The sequence below is a fragment of the Ovis canadensis genome, chromosome 1 (assembly GCF_042477335.2).
Source record: "Ovis canadensis isolate MfBH-ARS-UI-01 breed Bighorn chromosome 1, ARS-UI_OviCan_v2, whole genome shotgun sequence".
Taxonomy (NCBI): Eukaryota; Metazoa; Chordata; class Mammalia; order Artiodactyla; family Bovidae; genus Ovis; species Ovis canadensis.
Genome location: NC_091245.1, coordinates 63,517,079 through 63,534,093, shown reverse-complemented (window position 1 = coordinate 63,534,093; position 17,015 = coordinate 63,517,079). Strand labels below are relative to the sequence as shown.

At 45.3% G+C, this 17,015-nt stretch overlaps 2 long non-coding RNA genes across 2 annotated transcripts; one reads left to right on the top strand and one right to left on the bottom strand.

Annotated features, from left to right (window-relative positions):
- Window positions 1–106: 106 nt before the first annotated feature.
- On the bottom strand, window positions 107–4,475 carry LOC138443762 (uncharacterized). Its single transcript, XR_011258299.1, has 2 exons — window positions 3,870–4,475; window positions 107–2,757 (listed from the first exon to the last, which is right to left on the bottom strand). It is a non-coding gene; the product is annotated as an uncharacterized lncRNA (long non-coding RNA).
- A 3,001-nt stretch (window positions 4,476–7,476) lies between these two features.
- On the top strand, window positions 7,477–14,296 carry LOC138443672 (uncharacterized). The gene is made up of 3 exons (XR_011258236.1): window positions 7,477–7,607; window positions 12,112–12,296; window positions 12,778–14,296. It is a non-coding gene; the product is annotated as an uncharacterized lncRNA (long non-coding RNA).
- The last annotated feature ends 2,719 nt before the right edge of the window (window positions 14,297–17,015 follow it).

Genomic DNA, 17,015 nt, shown 5'->3' with positions numbered 1-17,015 from the left:
ATTTTATTTAGAACATCTGGGTGTTTTGTCTGCCTTATAGCAAGAAACACAATACTATCTTCCTTCTATGAGCACAGGAGAGAGATCTAGGAGACAGAAACATCCATTCATCCAACCATCGACATTTATTAAATGTGTTTTCTGAGCCAGACAGATAACCACGTACACATAAGAATGTGCTAAGACATGCCCACAGTAAAGTCAGACTACAGAAGCAAAAGAGATCAATTCTGATGGGGGATCTGGGAAGGCTTTGCAGATGAAAAGGGATTGGAGCTGGATAATAACAACAATTCCTAATTTTTATCTAGTGCTTACTCTGTACTAGACACTGTGGCAAGTACTTCCCATGTATCTTATCCTTACAGCAAAGCATAAAATTGGCACCATCCTTATCATTCCAATTTAATAACTGAAGTACAGAGAATCTATATTGCTCAGTCATACCAAAAGTAGTTAGCATTGCCTGGATATGAATTCAAGAAGTTTGAGTCCTGTTACAAGGCTTTTAGCTATTATGCTACATTGTGCCTGAACAGACAGGGATTGGGGGAGGGCATTCCATCCATACATTAAGAAGTCACTCCAACCTCCTAGATTGTTGTGACGATTATCTGAGATACTGTAAGGACAAGCAGGTAGCACACTGCATACCACACAATAAGTACTCAATAAATGCCTACTTTCTTCCCTCTTTAACCCTGTACCATCAGCTTGTCCACAGATTCCTTTAGGGATGGGGCCATCCTGTATATGAAGACATGTCCTGCCCTCACAGAACCTAGTATTAATTAATGGTTGATCCCTTGATGGATTCATGTATTGAATCAATATTTTAGATAGTAGCTTTGTTACTTAGGTTTGTATTGGGTTTAGTTCTCAAAGCACAGCACATCAATTCTTAGAGATAGGACAGACATCTAGCTTTAGTGACAAATGTGAATTCTACTGAGATGGGAATAGCTCAGTTTTGAGAAAAGGGTAAGTACTAAGCACGTGCAACTCGATGAGAAAGAATTAGAGGAAAAGACTGTGAGTGTGGTGCCTTGGAAGGAGATGATGGCAGGAGGCCAGGTTTCTATTCCCAAATGATCTCTTTAGTTTCAACTTTGTCATCAGCCATCTGTGAGAGCTTAAATAAGGTGTCCCATCTCTCAGGGTTGGCTGCCTCATCCTTCAGCCATCACTCAGCACCTGAATATGGGTTTCCCTTTCACACTCATGGTTGGTGTCCCTCACGAGACTGCAGGCTCCATGAAAGCAAAGACTCCTTGCTCACTTGTAACTCCAGCATCTAACACATGTCTGACACACAGAAGGGGATCAAATAGCTAGTAAATGAATGGTGAATGAGTGATCTGGATAAAAAGGAAAAAAGAAAAGAGGAGTAACAAGGCCACTCTCAGATTCAGACCTAAGGTACCAAAGAGAAAGCAAGCAGAAAACAATGAGAAGGCTGAGCCAGAGAGACCGTCCTGCCCTTTCAATCAGCTGGGCACAGTCAAGTCTGATTATGAAGCATGTTAAGAGTCAGGGGGCTTCCCTAGTGATTATAATCATAGATGTCCTTTCCATTTGTTTAGCCCAACCTTAGTTCAAAGTAGCATGGACGTAAACTTTAGCCCTGGCCTTGACTGAAGGGCCACAAACTCCACTTAGTTGAGAAAGCTCTATCAGTCAGTGTGTATCAGTGAGAGTTTACACCAATGAGGCATTGTGGAGAACTTTGTGGACATGGCCCTGATCAGCTTTCACCTGCCAAATAAGCCTCCTTTCCTTTGGGATCCCCTTTCTCTCACTCTTCAAAGTCCTAGTTCAAAGTCTAGCCTCTGTACTGATCGGAGCATCTACATGAATTTCCGTGTGCACTTCTGGAGGCAGCTGGTCCTTCCTCCTCATCCTGTTAATTTCCTTTTCTCCTGCCTTGTCCAGGTCTTCAGCAGACCTGCCACAAACCAAGAAGCCACAGGCTGCCAGGAAACAGGCCTTTTCTCCTGTCTGGAGCATAGAAATGCAAGGTTATGTTCGGCACAAAGAGCAGGATGACTAGACCAGCAAATTAACCCGAAACTTACAGAGACAAGATGTGCTTAGCCACCATTACAAAGGGATGCCATGGTTTCTTTCCACTTGGCTAAATGGCTTACATTAAAACTTTCAGATGTTGGGTGCAAGAGGTGTCTTTGGGACCAACAAGATGGGAATCTAATTACACACCCCAGGAGGGAATCAGCTAACAGCTGCAGCTCATCTCAGGTCTGAAGTGTCTCCTCACCCAACTGTGAAAATGACCTAATTGTGTACAGACAACAGCAATTGTACCAGGAAAATAATACAGCAATGCAAATATTCAAACCAAATTGGAAAAGCAAAGGAAGGAGCCAGAAAACATTAGATCATTCAAACTGCAACCTGGCCAAGACAGCATCTGGGCGTGCATCCTCTGTCCAGCTTTTGTTCACATACCATCCCTAATTCTTCTTTGCATTTATAGAATCATGACTCGGTATTTGCACAAAACCCTTTGTGTGGCTGCATTCTAAAGAACAAGATTTTCTCACAGTGTCCCTTCAGCAGGGGCAGAGAATTCCCCAAGTGGAATGCTTTAATAGGCTTCCAGGTCAAAAAGAGCCTTTCTCACTCTGAAGAGATGGGCGGAGGAGTGATGCACCTTTGGCCGGCATATATGTTTTAATTGTGCGGCCAGGGCAGGCAGTGCTCACTTTCCTTCCTCACTGGGTCATTTCCACTTTAGTTCTGAAAACAAAAAACAATTGATTAAATAAAGAACCTTCCTGACTGAACTTTGGATCCCCTCTTTGGATCTGGACAAGAAGCAGGGGTGTTCCCACTCCTCTCCTCCTCCTCCCCCACCATATCCTAAAGCTGGTTCAAGACCACCTGAGAGTCTGTGTCTCTCCAGGCACAGTCTTATGGGTGTCTTCTCAGGTGGCATAGGAGACACGACTGAGCACACACTCAGCCCCTTCTGGGGCTTCCCTAGGTCACTCTCTCCTGCCTGCCAAAGCAGGAAACATTGGTTCCATCCCTGGGCTGGGAAGATCCCCTGGAGAAAGAAATGGCAACCCATTCCAGTATTCTGCCTGGGAAATCCCATGGACAGAGGAGCCTGGAGGGCTATATATGTCTGACTCGAAAAGGAGTCAGACACCACTGTGCCACTAACCAACCAACCAACACCCTCCTCTATAGGGAAGTCACTGCTGGACAGGCTCTGGAGTCTGAAGCCCTGGGCAGAACCCACTGCGCCACTGCAGGATCTGGGGCAAAACAGATTACCTCTGAGAGCTCTGGATCTCTCATGAGTTAAATAAGAATAAACAGTATTATCTGCCTCCCCTGTTTTGTCAGGATGAAATGCTATAAAGGGCTTCTCAGAGTGCCTGGCACCTAGCAAGTATTTCAGAAATGGGAGGTTTTCTTGTTATCATCACTTGGATGTTCTTCAACCCACCCACCTCCACCCCTCCCACCCACCTCCACCCCTCCCACCCCCTCAGCAGTCAACTGGATACCTCAGCACAAGCTCAGTGAGGAAGCAGCCAAGGACATTCAGGTTTTAGCACCTGCTCATAAGTCTCTCCGGTTCAAGAAAATGAAACACAAAGAATAGCATTTACTCAGTGACAGCCACCCCCATCCCCCATCAGCTGGTGCGTGCTGGGCCTTTCCCTATGGAAACGAGAACAAATCACCGCATAAACCCCAGTTGCCTAGTTTGTTTGGGATTGTCTTCATTTCGGTAGTGTCTCCATTTGTCAAGACATAGAAAGTCTTAAACAGCTGGGGCTCTGGGAGGAGGGAAAATCAGGGGAGAGGAGCAGGGACCTCTACAAACCCGCCTTTACCTGCATCACTCAGCGCAGCCGATGCCTCCGCCCCAGCGCTCCCCAGAAGGCGCACCCTGGACTGCTCCGGGAAGCATCGCGACAGCCGGCGCGAAGCGGCGCGAATTACCTTCCTTGGCGCCCTAGGAATCGGGAGCCGCGCGAAATAAAGTAAAAGAAGAAGAAAAGTCCTGTGTTCAAGTCCCTTCACTCCACCTTCCCAGCCGAGGCGGCTTGGGCAAGTTCATATCTTCCGTGAGGCTGGAGGATTTCGTTTGTGAACGTGGCTCATGGCAGCACCGCTTTGGAGGTTCGTGGGGAGGATGAAATGGGACCGGCCGGCGCCACGCCAGGGGGTGCAGAGGCAGAGCGGCAACGGAAGGATATGCCCGCATCCCCGGTCCCTCCCTTACAGCCACCCGCGTTCCTGCGGGTCGGGTGGCGCCCGGCCTCCCCCGGGGACCTGACCCGGCTCGTCTTGCTAGCCGCTCTCGGGTTCCAGGAGGCCGGGGTCGCGGCCTCCGCGGCTCCGCGTGCGTCAAGCGCCGGCGGCCGGGGCTCCCGGGCCGGGAGTGGCGCGCGCGCGCGCGCGCACAGCAGGCAGGGGCCATTGTCCTGCAGGAGGCCCGCGTCGCCCTGGCGGCTCCTCGGTCACCGAACTGGGGCTCTGCTTAGTCACAAGTGGTACAACCCAGTTTCTGATGTTCTCAAACTCTTGCCTGCAAAGAAAAGAAGAAAATGCTTAAAGAGCCCTCGTTTATGTTTGTATTTGTTGCCATGGGGTTCAGTTCAACTGTATACAGATGTAATTTTTTTTCTAATAAAAAAAAACTTTTCAAGCTGTGTACTGCAGTGGACAAAGATTACACCATGTTTGTGTTGTAATGTTGCTATGGAAGTGCATATGATTTTATGTGGTAAAAATTTGCAGAGAAATCGAAGGACCTCGTATGTATGCTTGACAGACATGAAGTTTCAGAAGACAGGATTCCAAACACACTAGAATTAAGAGGGTTTCTGACAATAACTTGAAGTCTGGAACTGCAGTGTTTGGGTGCTGCTTTACCAGCAGGGACTCTGACCCAGGAAGCAAAGGTTTTAGAGTCCAAGAGTCAACGATTTGACCAGCTCTGACGCTTACAAGCTGTGTGAGTTAAGTGGGTGAGTTACTAAGCCTTGGCTGACCTCTGCTTTCCTCATCTCTGTATCAGGGAGCCATTATCCCTACCTTGCATTGCTGATATTGAGAGGAAATAAGATAACAGGTCTTGAGCTCTGTACACAATAACTGTTCAATAAATAAATAGTAGTCCTCCTTGGGGGCTCAAATAGTAAAGAATCTGTCTGCAATGCAGGAGACTCAGGTTCAATCCCTGGGTCAGGAAGATCCCCTGGAGGAGGGCATGGCAACCCACTCTAGTTTTTTTGCCTGGAGAACTCCATGGGCAGAGAAGCCTTGTGGGCCACTGTCCATGCTGTCAAAAAGAGTCAGACACAACTGAGCAACTACCGTTACTACTACTTTTCAAAGCCATCCTTGTGGAGTGGTGAGAGCCGTCCCATTAAGCTCAAAGGGTGTGGGCTCATTCATCGAGCTGTCTTTGGGGTTCTGAGGTTTGGAGCATTAAGGCAGCGCCAAGGAGGTTCAGTGCTGGCCCGCCTTGGTTTTGTGGACAGTTGTCATAAGATGGGACCATCACTGAAAAGTATAGACTTCAGCTGCCAAAGGTGATCTGCTACAAACAGCTAGGATGCCTAGTTGAGGCAAGTTGGTGACGCTTACGAGGAGCGGCCTCCCAGCATCTGGATCCTATCAGTCCACCCATTCTGTTTTATCAGCGGTGGTCTAGAACTGCACAGACTCCAGCACCTCTAAGAGAACAGAAAATCTGTCTCCAGAGCGTTCACACCTAAACACTTTGGAGGGCTGGGTAATGATTATAATCAAAACATTTTAAAATCTTCGTTTAAATCTTCAAGTTAATTCATGTAGATTGAAATCTGCCAGGGGAGTATTCTACATACATATTTTGTATGGCTTGCAATTGGAAAGATTCACAGACTTGCTGGAATGCTGCTCCCCACTCTCACCCCTGCCCCTACCACCACCTCCACCCACCCCCCCACCCACCCCCCCACCCCCAGGTACACACAGTAGAGGTTGGCAAAACACTCGGAGAGCTTGTGCTAACCTTGATCAAGTTACTGGATCTATCCGGGGCTCTGTTTTCTGATCTGGAAAATGAAGGTTCTGAAGTAGGTGATTTCTGAGGTCCTGCTAGACTTAAATGACTATGACTGCCGTTCATCTACCTTGAATAACATACAAGAGGTCTCCCAGTATTGTTAATGTTTTAGCTAACCTACATCAGAAAACAATGAGAAAAAACTCTGTATCCTCTCTCAACTTGGCATTCTAATTACTCAGTCCCTTGAAGGGTCCCTCAAAATAAACATCTAAAATATACCAGCTTACCCATACCTTTCACAGGCAAGCCCTTCTTCCTTGTCCCGACTCAGGAACTCCACCATTGGACAAATGTTCCTCATCCTGCCAGGGATGATTGAATGGACTTTATGTCTGCTCTTTCAACACCTTCGTTACTTTTTAAAAACTAGTCACTTTTTAAAAACTAATAAACAGTAAAAAAGAGGAGGGGGACCTAACCAATTTTGTTTTTAAACTACAAGCCATATAACTTTGTGTATAATTCAAAGGAATTTTTTTTTCCTGGCAAAATTAAAGGACAAATGTTCATTCATTCAATCTACATAATAAAATGGTCAAAGTGTATATTTAGTGATTACATTATTTAAATCTCCACGTGTGTGTGTGTGTGTGTATGCTCATCATGTCCAACTCTTTATGACCCTTTGGACTGTAGCCCACCAGGCTCCTCTGCATGTGATTTTCCTGGCAAAAATACAGGAGTGGGTTGCCATTTCCTCCTCCAGGGGATAGTCCCAACCTAGGGATCAAATCCAAGTCTCCTGCAGCTCCTGCATTGCAGGAGGATTCTTTACCCGCTGAGCCATCAGGGATACCTTCTATTAGTATATATATATATATATATATATATATATATATATATATATATATATTGCTAGAACCCTAAACTTGAAAAAAATGTCTGCCAAATGGCTAATGGTACCAGTCCCCTCATTAATACAATAGATACTGCCTCTTACATTGAGGACATGGGACATCAGCAGAGTTAGCTGGCTAATGATGTCAACTGTGTATCTAATGCTAGGATTACTAATGACTCAAACCCCATAACTTTTCCCCTTCCTTCTGCCCCTGACTATTTTTATCTTGGGTTACACATTGGCTGAGGGGTAGCAATGAAAGCCAGACCACCTTGATCCTGGTCACAGCTGTGCCATTACGCAGCTCTGTAACCTGGGACAAGCTTTTACCCTTTCTGGATCTAGGTTTCCTCATCTCTAAAGCAGAGGACTGGGGCTTGGGCCATCTCTAAGATACCTTCTGGCACTAACAGTCAAGGATTCGGCTGTCTTCCAGCTTGGAGAGTTTATCTGCTGCCAGCTACTGTTGGTTCTGGGAACTTTCGTTCACATGAGACTGACTCTCAGATCCTATTAGCTTGAAAAGTCCTTGGCCCTTGCACTTCATACAGCTCTTCCAGGAATCAAGACTGAAGCTTTTGCTCAGACTTGGGTTCAAAGCCGCAGAGTTAATTAGAACTTCCTCACGTTTTGATAGGAATACGAGAACTATATCCCTTCCCAGGACTGGTAGGTCGTATTCCCTGTCTGTTTGTTCTGTCACCCGATGTTTCATTATCTTCTGTTCAATCATTTGGGTGAAGATTCCATTTTCTTTCTATCTTTTCTCTTTTTTTTTATTTTTTTGCCTTCTTCAGATTCCAGTCAATTGAGCTTGTGGACCGCTATGAAAACCTTCCCTGTGGGCATTTCTCATCTCCATCCTCTTTTTGAAGAAGTTTCCAGGAAGGACTGTGATATAATTTTGTGGAATAGAGCTAGACAGGGTTGTATTTATCCAGGAGTGGCCTCCACAGGCTCCTGGTGATACAAACTGAGAGATGGCAATGGCCTTGGCAGACCTTCCCCATCCCTGATTAGCGGTAGGGGTACGTGGTCTCCCCCGTATCCTTTCCCCTTGTCTGCAGTGGGTATCAGACACCTATCAAAAGAAGCCTGGTTGAAAAGCCACTAAAAAGTTATACATCTTGTGCAGTTCTCTACTACTCATCATAGAAAACCTTTATAAAGCACTTAAATGGGATATTCTTTCTGAACTTGGAAAAGATTTCTTTTCAACTTCTCCCACAAGCTTTTTTCTCTTCTTATGCTTATCCGTCCTTCCTTTTCTCTTCTCACATCCTAACTGAAAGCTAGGAGATGATTTTTGGATTGTCTTGAGTTTTCTGTGAATTTTTTTTTTGCTGCTAAAATAACTGAATGAGGTCATCACCAGTTTGGAAGGATACCCAGCAGCCACTATAATTATTTGTTACAAGCTGGCAGGTAAATAGAGAAGAGGTCTTTTGGAGACTGTAACAAAGCCTTGCAAGAGAAGGTCTGTGTGGGGAAAAGGAATGCATTCAACCCAGGCAAGAAGTACAGTATTATTCTGGTAAAACAGGGTCTGCCACAGGGCACAGATTTGCCTCCCCTTCTTCTGCTGCACCCAGTGCAGGCAGCATATGGTGCTCGGAAAAGGCCTTTCTGGAAGGGCAAACCACAAGAATGCAGTCCTGCATGTTGCCTCCTGAACCAATCAGGGCAGCGATGATTGGCCCTGCATGAAAGTGCTGATTGGTCCTGACGAATAACAACTCATATCTGGGAATAGATACTGCTGTCATTGGCAGGCTAGGGGTGGGGGTGAGATTGCGGACAGATTTGCCAGCTTGGGATTTCAAGTTCCTACGTGGCCAACACAGGTTGAACAGTGTGCCCAGCCTTGCCCTGTTGGTACCTTGTTCCTGCCCTGTATATACAATTCCTTCGCCAAACTGGTATTTTGTCCTGAGTCTTAGGGCACAAGAGAGCAAACAAACAGATGGAATACATTAACTCCATCTCTTTTATTAGGCCTTTTGCCGATATTAGTTAAAGCTGCTCTGCTCTTTACTTGGAAATCGTTTTGACTCCACTTTCAAAGTAACATTTGCAAAGGGAATGCAGACCAGTGCTTTGTCATGATTTCTCATGTACAGGGAATTTGAGATTTGAGTTCCTGGCTGAGTGAATGAGGGCTCCAAAAGCTTGTCTTACTGAGCCATGGCTGTAAAGATGCTGATCAGAAAGGAAGGCTGCTGCTCCTCCTTCCCCTCTGCTCATGCCCACATAAGCCCTCTCAGCACCAGGCTGCTGGTTTTCATCACGAGCTGCATCTGGTGGTGAATTTCGGCTATCTGGGAACTCTTTCGGGCATTTACCACGCCATTTAGAGAAAGGCCAGTGTTGTGAGGCTGACACTGAGCAAAACATCAAACAGGCAGGGATGGTCTCAGCAGCAGCAGCAGCAGGGGCCTTAATTTATTCAAAGATTTATTAAATATCAGCTGAAAGTCACTGACATTGATGGATCTCATCAGCATAATGGTGAGCAAAATGAGCCCTTCACCAGAGGACATGCAGTAGAATTCTTTTTGTAAAAATTACATAAACTGGCAAACCTGATCTAGTCTGTTAAGATGTGAGGAAAGTGACTACCCTTGAGGAGGGGATGCGCCATGACTGGACCTCTCTGGAACAAGAGAGAGACTTGGAGAGACTGATAATGTTACGTTTCTCGATCAGGGTGCTAGTTATATGGATGTGTTCAGTTTGTGAACACTTTTTCAGCTGGACTCTTATAGTCTATGCACTTCCCTTTATGCATATTATATTTCAGTTTAAAATAGTTACTGAGAGGCCATTCTATGTACAGAGACATGGAATGATCTCCAAGTTAAATGGGAAATGCAAGAGACAGAACAGTATGTAGAATATGTAATGACTGGTATAAAAAATAGATGTGGGCATATAATTGTATATGCATAGTGCATCTCTGGGTCCTGAGAAGAATGATTGCCCCAGGAGTGCCTGGAGACAGAGGTGAGAGAAGAACTTGCTTTTTATTCTGTGTCCTTCTGTACCTTTTGAATTTCATATCATGTGCTCAAATATTTTATTCAATAAAATTATTCATTAAAATATTAGTTAAAGAAGACATTATGCCAAGTGAAATAAGCCACAGAAGGACAAATACTGTGTGAGTCCACTTACATGAGGTACCTTGTTGTATTAGTAGCTAAGGTGTGTCTGACTCCGTGGACTGTAGCCTCCTAGGCTCCTCGGTCCGTGAGATTTCCCAGGCAAGAATATTGGGGTGGGTTGCCATTTCCTTCTCGAGGGGATCTTCCTGATCCAGGAATCAAACTGGCATCTCCTGCTAGGCAGGTGGATTCTCTACCACTGAGCCACCTGGGAAGCCCTAGAGGTACCTGGAGTATTCAAATTCATGGAGACAGAAAATATAATGGTGTTTGCCAGGGGCTGGAAGGAAGAGGGGATGGAGAGTTTTTGTTTAATAAGTGGGTGCGGAGTTTCAGCTTAGGAAGATGACAAACGTTCCTGAGGTGGATGGTGGTGGTTGCACAACAATGGGAATGTACCTAATGCCGCTGAACTATGCACTTAAAAATGATTAAAATGGTAAATTTTGTTATGCATATTTTGCCACCAAAAAAAATATATTTGCTGAGGCTAAAGTCATTGTAAGATTAAGGGAAATGTATTTGTGCTAGCTCTGTCATTTGCAACCTGTGTCACCTGAGGAAGTCAGTTAACCTCCCTGTGTCTCATTTCTTTGTTTCCTCATCTGTAAAGTGGGATAGTATTAGTACCTGTCTTATGGGATTGTTGTAAGAATTAAATGAAAGAGTACATGAAAGTTTAGAATGGGCCTTGGAACAAATGTGCTCAAGAAATGTTGCTTATTATCATTTTTGCAGACCCCTAGCTATAATACCACCACAGTTATATTTTGTGAAAAGACTCTATACACTTATATGACAGTGTATGTGCGTGTGCGTGTGTGTGTGTCTGTGTGTGCGTGCACGCAACTAATATACTCACTCATGCATCCATCATATATTTATCAAATATCTTCTGTGCATCAGACATTGTGCTACAGGTTGGGCCGACAGTGGTGAGCCTGGATTGTTGGGGTAGAGAATGGTGGTGACAATGAGGCTCCTATTTAAACAGAAATGTTTTAGGCTGCCTCTCTGAGCCGGTGACAGTCCTAAGTAGATCGTGAGTCCTGAAGGGCCTAGCCACAAAAACTAGAAGAGCTTTCCTGACAATAGAAGGATAATACTGCAAGATCCAAAGTTTGAAGGCTCTTTGTACATGAGTTAAGAAGAAGAGTAGTGTGAGAGGTGGCTAGAATGTACATAGAAAATTCTAGAAAAATAGGGAAGGAACTGTTCAGAGTGGTTTCTGCTAGGGAGTGGGACTCAGGGAGGTGTGGGGAGGAGGGTATATAGCGCAGAAAAGGAATTTCACTTTTTACCTCATTTCCTTCTACACAGTTTGAATTACTTGACATAGCATGTATCTAATTAATAGGGGGGAAAGCTGGTTAATAAAAAATTGAGGAATTTTCATGATTAATAGTAAGGAATCTAATAACCTTTCCTTCTTTCAAGAATCACCTCATCTCAACTCTCCTCTCAATTACTTTCCATGCATCAAGAGAGTAATGCCATTGGTCTAAAGTGGCCTTCTCCTCCTATAGTATTCAGCCATCTCTTTTCGTGCCGCTAATAATTTTTTTCAATTCCCTCAGTGAAACCCTTTAATCATCTCTGCCTCTGGGACTATTTTTACTTTTTTAAAAGGACCTTTCAAATTCATGTAGGATTCTTGCTTTGCGGTCACTGCAATGGCAGATGCACCCAGAGGCAGGTGCTCAATGTTTTGGCCACTTGAAGCAGGAGGGGAAGGGGGATGAGGACAGAGGGGCCGAGGGAACAGAAACAAATAAAGCAGTGGGCCTGCCAAATGAATTACAGAGGCTCTCTGGGGCTGCATGCATCCCTCTCTGTACCTCTGCCAGGGTGCTCAGCACCTTGTCTAAGTTGGGCAGGAGTGAGAGTTTCTCTGTAGATTGAGAATTCAGAAAGGCAGAAAGGTTTGCCTTAGCCAAACAAAATTCCAACAGTGCTAAGACCGCTTAGACTCAAACCTGTGAGTCAAGATAACTGACGATGTGTTCTAGGATGGATCTCAAAACAGCCCGAGGCAGTGATGTGGACGGGAGTTTTGATCTGGAAATCTCCTGGCATCCTCCATCCTCTAAAGTGAGCCAGAGTCAGAAAGGAGGAAAACAGAGCATCTGATCCATTCTTGGCCGGCCTCTCTTGCTGATAATGTCATTGGCTACATGGCAACAGGAGAAATAAGGTGAATAATACCAATTTGGAAACTTGCACTGGAAACTTCTTTGTCTGCTCAGCCCAAGTCCTAAATGTTTCTTCTGTGTCCCTTTTGTTTCTTCTCTGGATGTTTTGATACCTATTTCCCATCCAGAAGAAGTACTTTAGTTACAGCTTTGTCTGTGGCATCTGGTCAGAGGCGGACACTTGAGTTTCTTCTCTTGGCACTGCCCTTCCTCCTGTGTGCTACTTTCCAAGTCTTCCTCTGCCAGACCGCTCCAGACACCACAGGGGGATGTTCTACTTTCAGGGGCAACCCATGCAGTCTTATTCCAGCAAGACTCCCTCACTCCCCATCACTTTGTGTTTAGAAAACTCACTCTTTGCCAACTATGAGTAATGATATTAGTAATAAACTAGTATTTCTTGAGTGTTTATTATGTATCAGGAAGTATTCTGAGTGTTTTACATGCATTAATTCATTTCATCTTTGTCATGCCTCTCTACAGTGCAGGTGTGCATGCTAAGTCGCTCCAGGCGTGTCCAACTCTTTGAGACCCTATGGACCGTAGCCTTCCGGGCTCCTCTGTCTATAGGATTCTCCAGGCAAGAATACTGGAGTGGGTTGCCATGCCCTCCTCCAGGGGATCTTTTCAACCCAGCAATTGAACCCACATCTCCTGCATTGCAGGTGATCTCTCTACTAACTGAGCCAGCAGGGAAGCCTGACTCTCTACAGTAGGTGTAAAGAGGCTGTTGAGGAAATTGAGGCTGGAGAGGCTGGCTTCCACAGCTTTCCTTTCTACTGGGGTCTCTGCTCCGAGCCAGCCAGCAGTTCTCTGCACACATCGACAACCCCTGCCAAAGGGGCCTGGCTCTTGGTGAATAATCTCTCCTTGATCTCCTTCACTCCTCATCTACTTTCACATCCTGAGCAAAAAAATGTGTCCCTGGATTCCTCCTGCCAGCTCCATCTGTGAGGCATGTGAGCCGATGTTTGAATAAGAATGACTAAAGAGGAAAGCGGTTTTATGAACTTCAGACTGTGAACTCAAGGAAGAGAGTGAGTCAGGCCTCCACATTCTTGAAATACTTTCAGGAGGCTCAGTGACTTCAGACAATAAGAACCTGAGGCAGAGCTCTCTGGACCTCCTTGGGAGGCCTCCCATGAGGAAGAATGCAAGGGCGGCCCCTGGGCACCTGGTTCCTGTACACCATGCTGTGTGGGGTTGAAGGCCGAGGCCAGGCAGAGTAGCCCCTGACTACTAAGGGCTGCTGTGCTTCTGCCCAGGCTATATCCTCAGCCTAGAATGCCTTCCCCTAATTCCTTGTCCGCTTGTCTTCCGGGGCTCAGAGGCTGTCTCCTCCTTGGGCTGCTCCAGTCAGAAGCAGAGGCTCTGTGCCCTGCCTCCACAGGGCTTTGTGCCTGCTTGTCACCCCCAAACTCCGTGATCCTAGACATGCTGACTTACACCTTACACAATACACTCCTTACACCTATTGAAGTTGGCGGCAGCTCTGGGGTGGAGGGAAAATCCTGCCCTGGGAGGTGGGAGATGTGGGTTCTGGTCCCATCTCTGGCCTTGGCTATGCTGCGTAACCTCCCATTCCTGGGGAATTAAAATGATTTGTTGTATATGCATTACCATATGTAAAATGGATAGCTAGTGGGAAGTTGCTATACAACACAGGGAGCTCAGCCTGGTGCTCTGTGACAGCCTAGGGATGTGGGAGGAAGATTGAAGAGGGAGGGGACATATGTATACTCTTACGACTGATTCACATTGTTGTATGATAGAAATCAACACAACATTGGAAAGCAATTATCCTCCAATTAAAAATAAATGTAAAAAGAAAAAGGAAAAAAGAAAAGGTGCATGAGGAAATTTTAAACTGGTGGTGGATATTTTTATTATCTTGATTGTGGTGATGGTTTCATGGGTGTATGTACATTTGTAATATATGTAGCTTCCTATATTTCAATCATACCTCAATAAAGCTATTTAATAAATACTGCAAAAAAAATAATAATTTGTTTTGATCTGCCTCTCCCACAGATGTGATCTCCCAAAGGTCAGGGACGTAGACTCCCAGACACTGGTCTCAGCAAGGAGTAGCACACCTGCATTAAAATAAGTTGAAAATAATCATGGATGAATCTTTCTCCTAGTCTCGTACCTCCGTCCCCCCTTTCCTTACCAACTTTAGCACCATAGGCCGACTGGTGCCTCCATCCACAAAAGGAGAGGATCATCCACCAAATCAAAAAAAGATGATTTTTCGTGCATGTATTGCAGGGCCAGAGTGAATCAGAGGCTGCATATGGCTGAGTTCTGGCACCACAAGGGTGAATGGTGAAGGATGACTCTCATTCCAGAGGAACCTCACATTACTGCAGAAATCCTTCCCAGATCCTTGAGCAAGGAAGGAGTGAAAGGTGGTACTCAGGGCCCACTTTGTAGATGGAAAAGCTGAGAGCAGAATCACAGACAAGAGAATTCTCCAACAACTGCAATCACTTTCCAAAATGAGTAGTAAATGAAGGATGGAACAAGGACACAAGACTAACTAGGCTGTGAGTTATTGGTCTGAACGCCAAAATTTAGTGTTCCAGTCCCTAGACTCTCTGGGAAAAGTGCTTTCCATGGTCTACCCAATATACTGGTTAAAGCTATTGAAATCAGCAACAGCACCCAGTGCCAAGGAAAAAAACCCTGCCCTGGAAGTAGGAGGGACTTCCCTGGTGGCTCACATAGTAAAGAATCTGCCTGCAACACAGAAGACCCGGGTTCAATCCCTGGGTCAGGAAGACTGTGTGGAGGAGGGCGTGACAACCCACTCCAGTATTCTTGCCTGGAGAATCCCATGGACAGAGGAACCTGACAGGCTATGGTGCACGAGGTCACTAAGAGTCGGACATGACTGGAGTGACGTAACATCCACAGAAGTAGGAGAGGTAGCTTGTATCCCCATCTCTGGCACTAGTGAAGTCAGGGCCTTGGCCATGTCACATAACCCCCCACGTCACCTCACCTGGCTGGGGAGGAGGTTGGCTGAGGGTCTGTGGCTCCTGCACACACCTCCTGCTCTCCCATGTCACACACACAAGTGTGTCTCCAGTGAGCAGTCTGGCATTTGCCCAGCCTCTACTTTCACAGGTGACCCAGTAGCCCCACCCTCCACGACAGAAAGGATGGAGTGTGGGTAAGCACAGACACATACTGACACATGTTCAGCTAGGCAAATTGGGTTTTTATTAGTTAAATGAGTTTAAAATTTTAAAATGAGGTTGTAGGTTGCACATGGGAGGCCCCCTTTCCCCATCCATTCTCGCCTCCATTCTTGCCCATTGGCCCATCCCCACCACCCACCCCTTCCCACTGGGGGCCTCTCTGTCATTCTGGCCACCAATGGAAGCTGCCTAAGGACACTCAGTTCTGCCATCCTAGTCAGAGCAGCCCAGGTTCACCTTGCTGCACCTGCCAGATGCCTTCTGCAATCTCCCAGGTAGTTAATGATCTTCCCCCATGGGCAGAAGAGCCCTTTAATAATTTACCAGAGTAGATAAAGAAAAAAGCATAGTTCTCTACTTGGAGGCCAATTAGGCTGGGAATTCAGACAGTAGGGATAGAGTTTAGCTTTTTTGTATAGGAATCCTGCCTTATAGCTGTGTTTATAAAGTCTTATCAGAACCTTCATCCAGATATTTAAACATCCCAGCTCTACTATATGGTCAGCACTTTAGGGCTCCTTCACTGCTTAGAAGAATTAGCTATGTAAAACAAAAGAAACAAAAATATCCCAGGACAAAAGGAGATTGAAACATTTAAAGAACTCCAGAGAAAGAAAAGTTACTTTGCATCGTCTGACTTTTTGAATTCCTTATTAGAATTGAAAAACAACTGTATATTTCTTTGAGTCAAAAGCACAGATTCCAAGAGAGAACAGTGTGGTTCAGCAACTAAAAACAAAACAAACAAACAAAAAAACATCCTTTGGATTAGAGGTCTAGGTTGAAATCCTGCCTTTCAACTAATTGGGAGACTTTGAGGAATTTATTGAGGTTCTCTGAATCTCACTCATCTCTAAAATGGGAGTAATTCTGTCCTTCAGATTTTTTTCATGAGTTGTAAATGTGTGAAGAACAATCTGGCACACAGTAGACAATAAATGATGCATCTTCCTCATCACCTCCCTCATCATCCACAAAATTTGGATTTTGAAAAAAAAAAAAAAAGAAAAAAATACTCCCTCTCAAATGTGTGACAGTGACGTTTAATAAGGGTAAACATGGTAAACTGTAACATTGATGGCCCCTAATGAACCACACCTCTTGCCATCCATGACCTTGCGCAGTTCCTTCCCACCTTGACTCTGTGATCATGTGACTTGTTTTGACCAATGAGGCATCAGTGAGTGTGCCATACTCAGAGGTTTAATAGGTACTTGCACAGTGGGGCTTGTCTACCTGGAACACTCCCTCTCAGAAGCCAGCTCCATGGCTGTAAAGCAGCTCAGGCTAGACTACAGATGATGAAAAGCCACAAGAAGGGAAACCCTGGGGGCTAAGGGGTCTTCTCAGACATCCAGTTCACAGCCAGGCTCCTAATTGAATGAGGAATTACGGGAGTAACCACCCAGCTAAACCTAGTCAACCAACAAAATTGTGACAAATGCTAAGTCATTGTTGTTTTAAGTGGCCAAATTTTGGAAGGGTTTTATACACAAATGTCAAGTCCTAAATTTA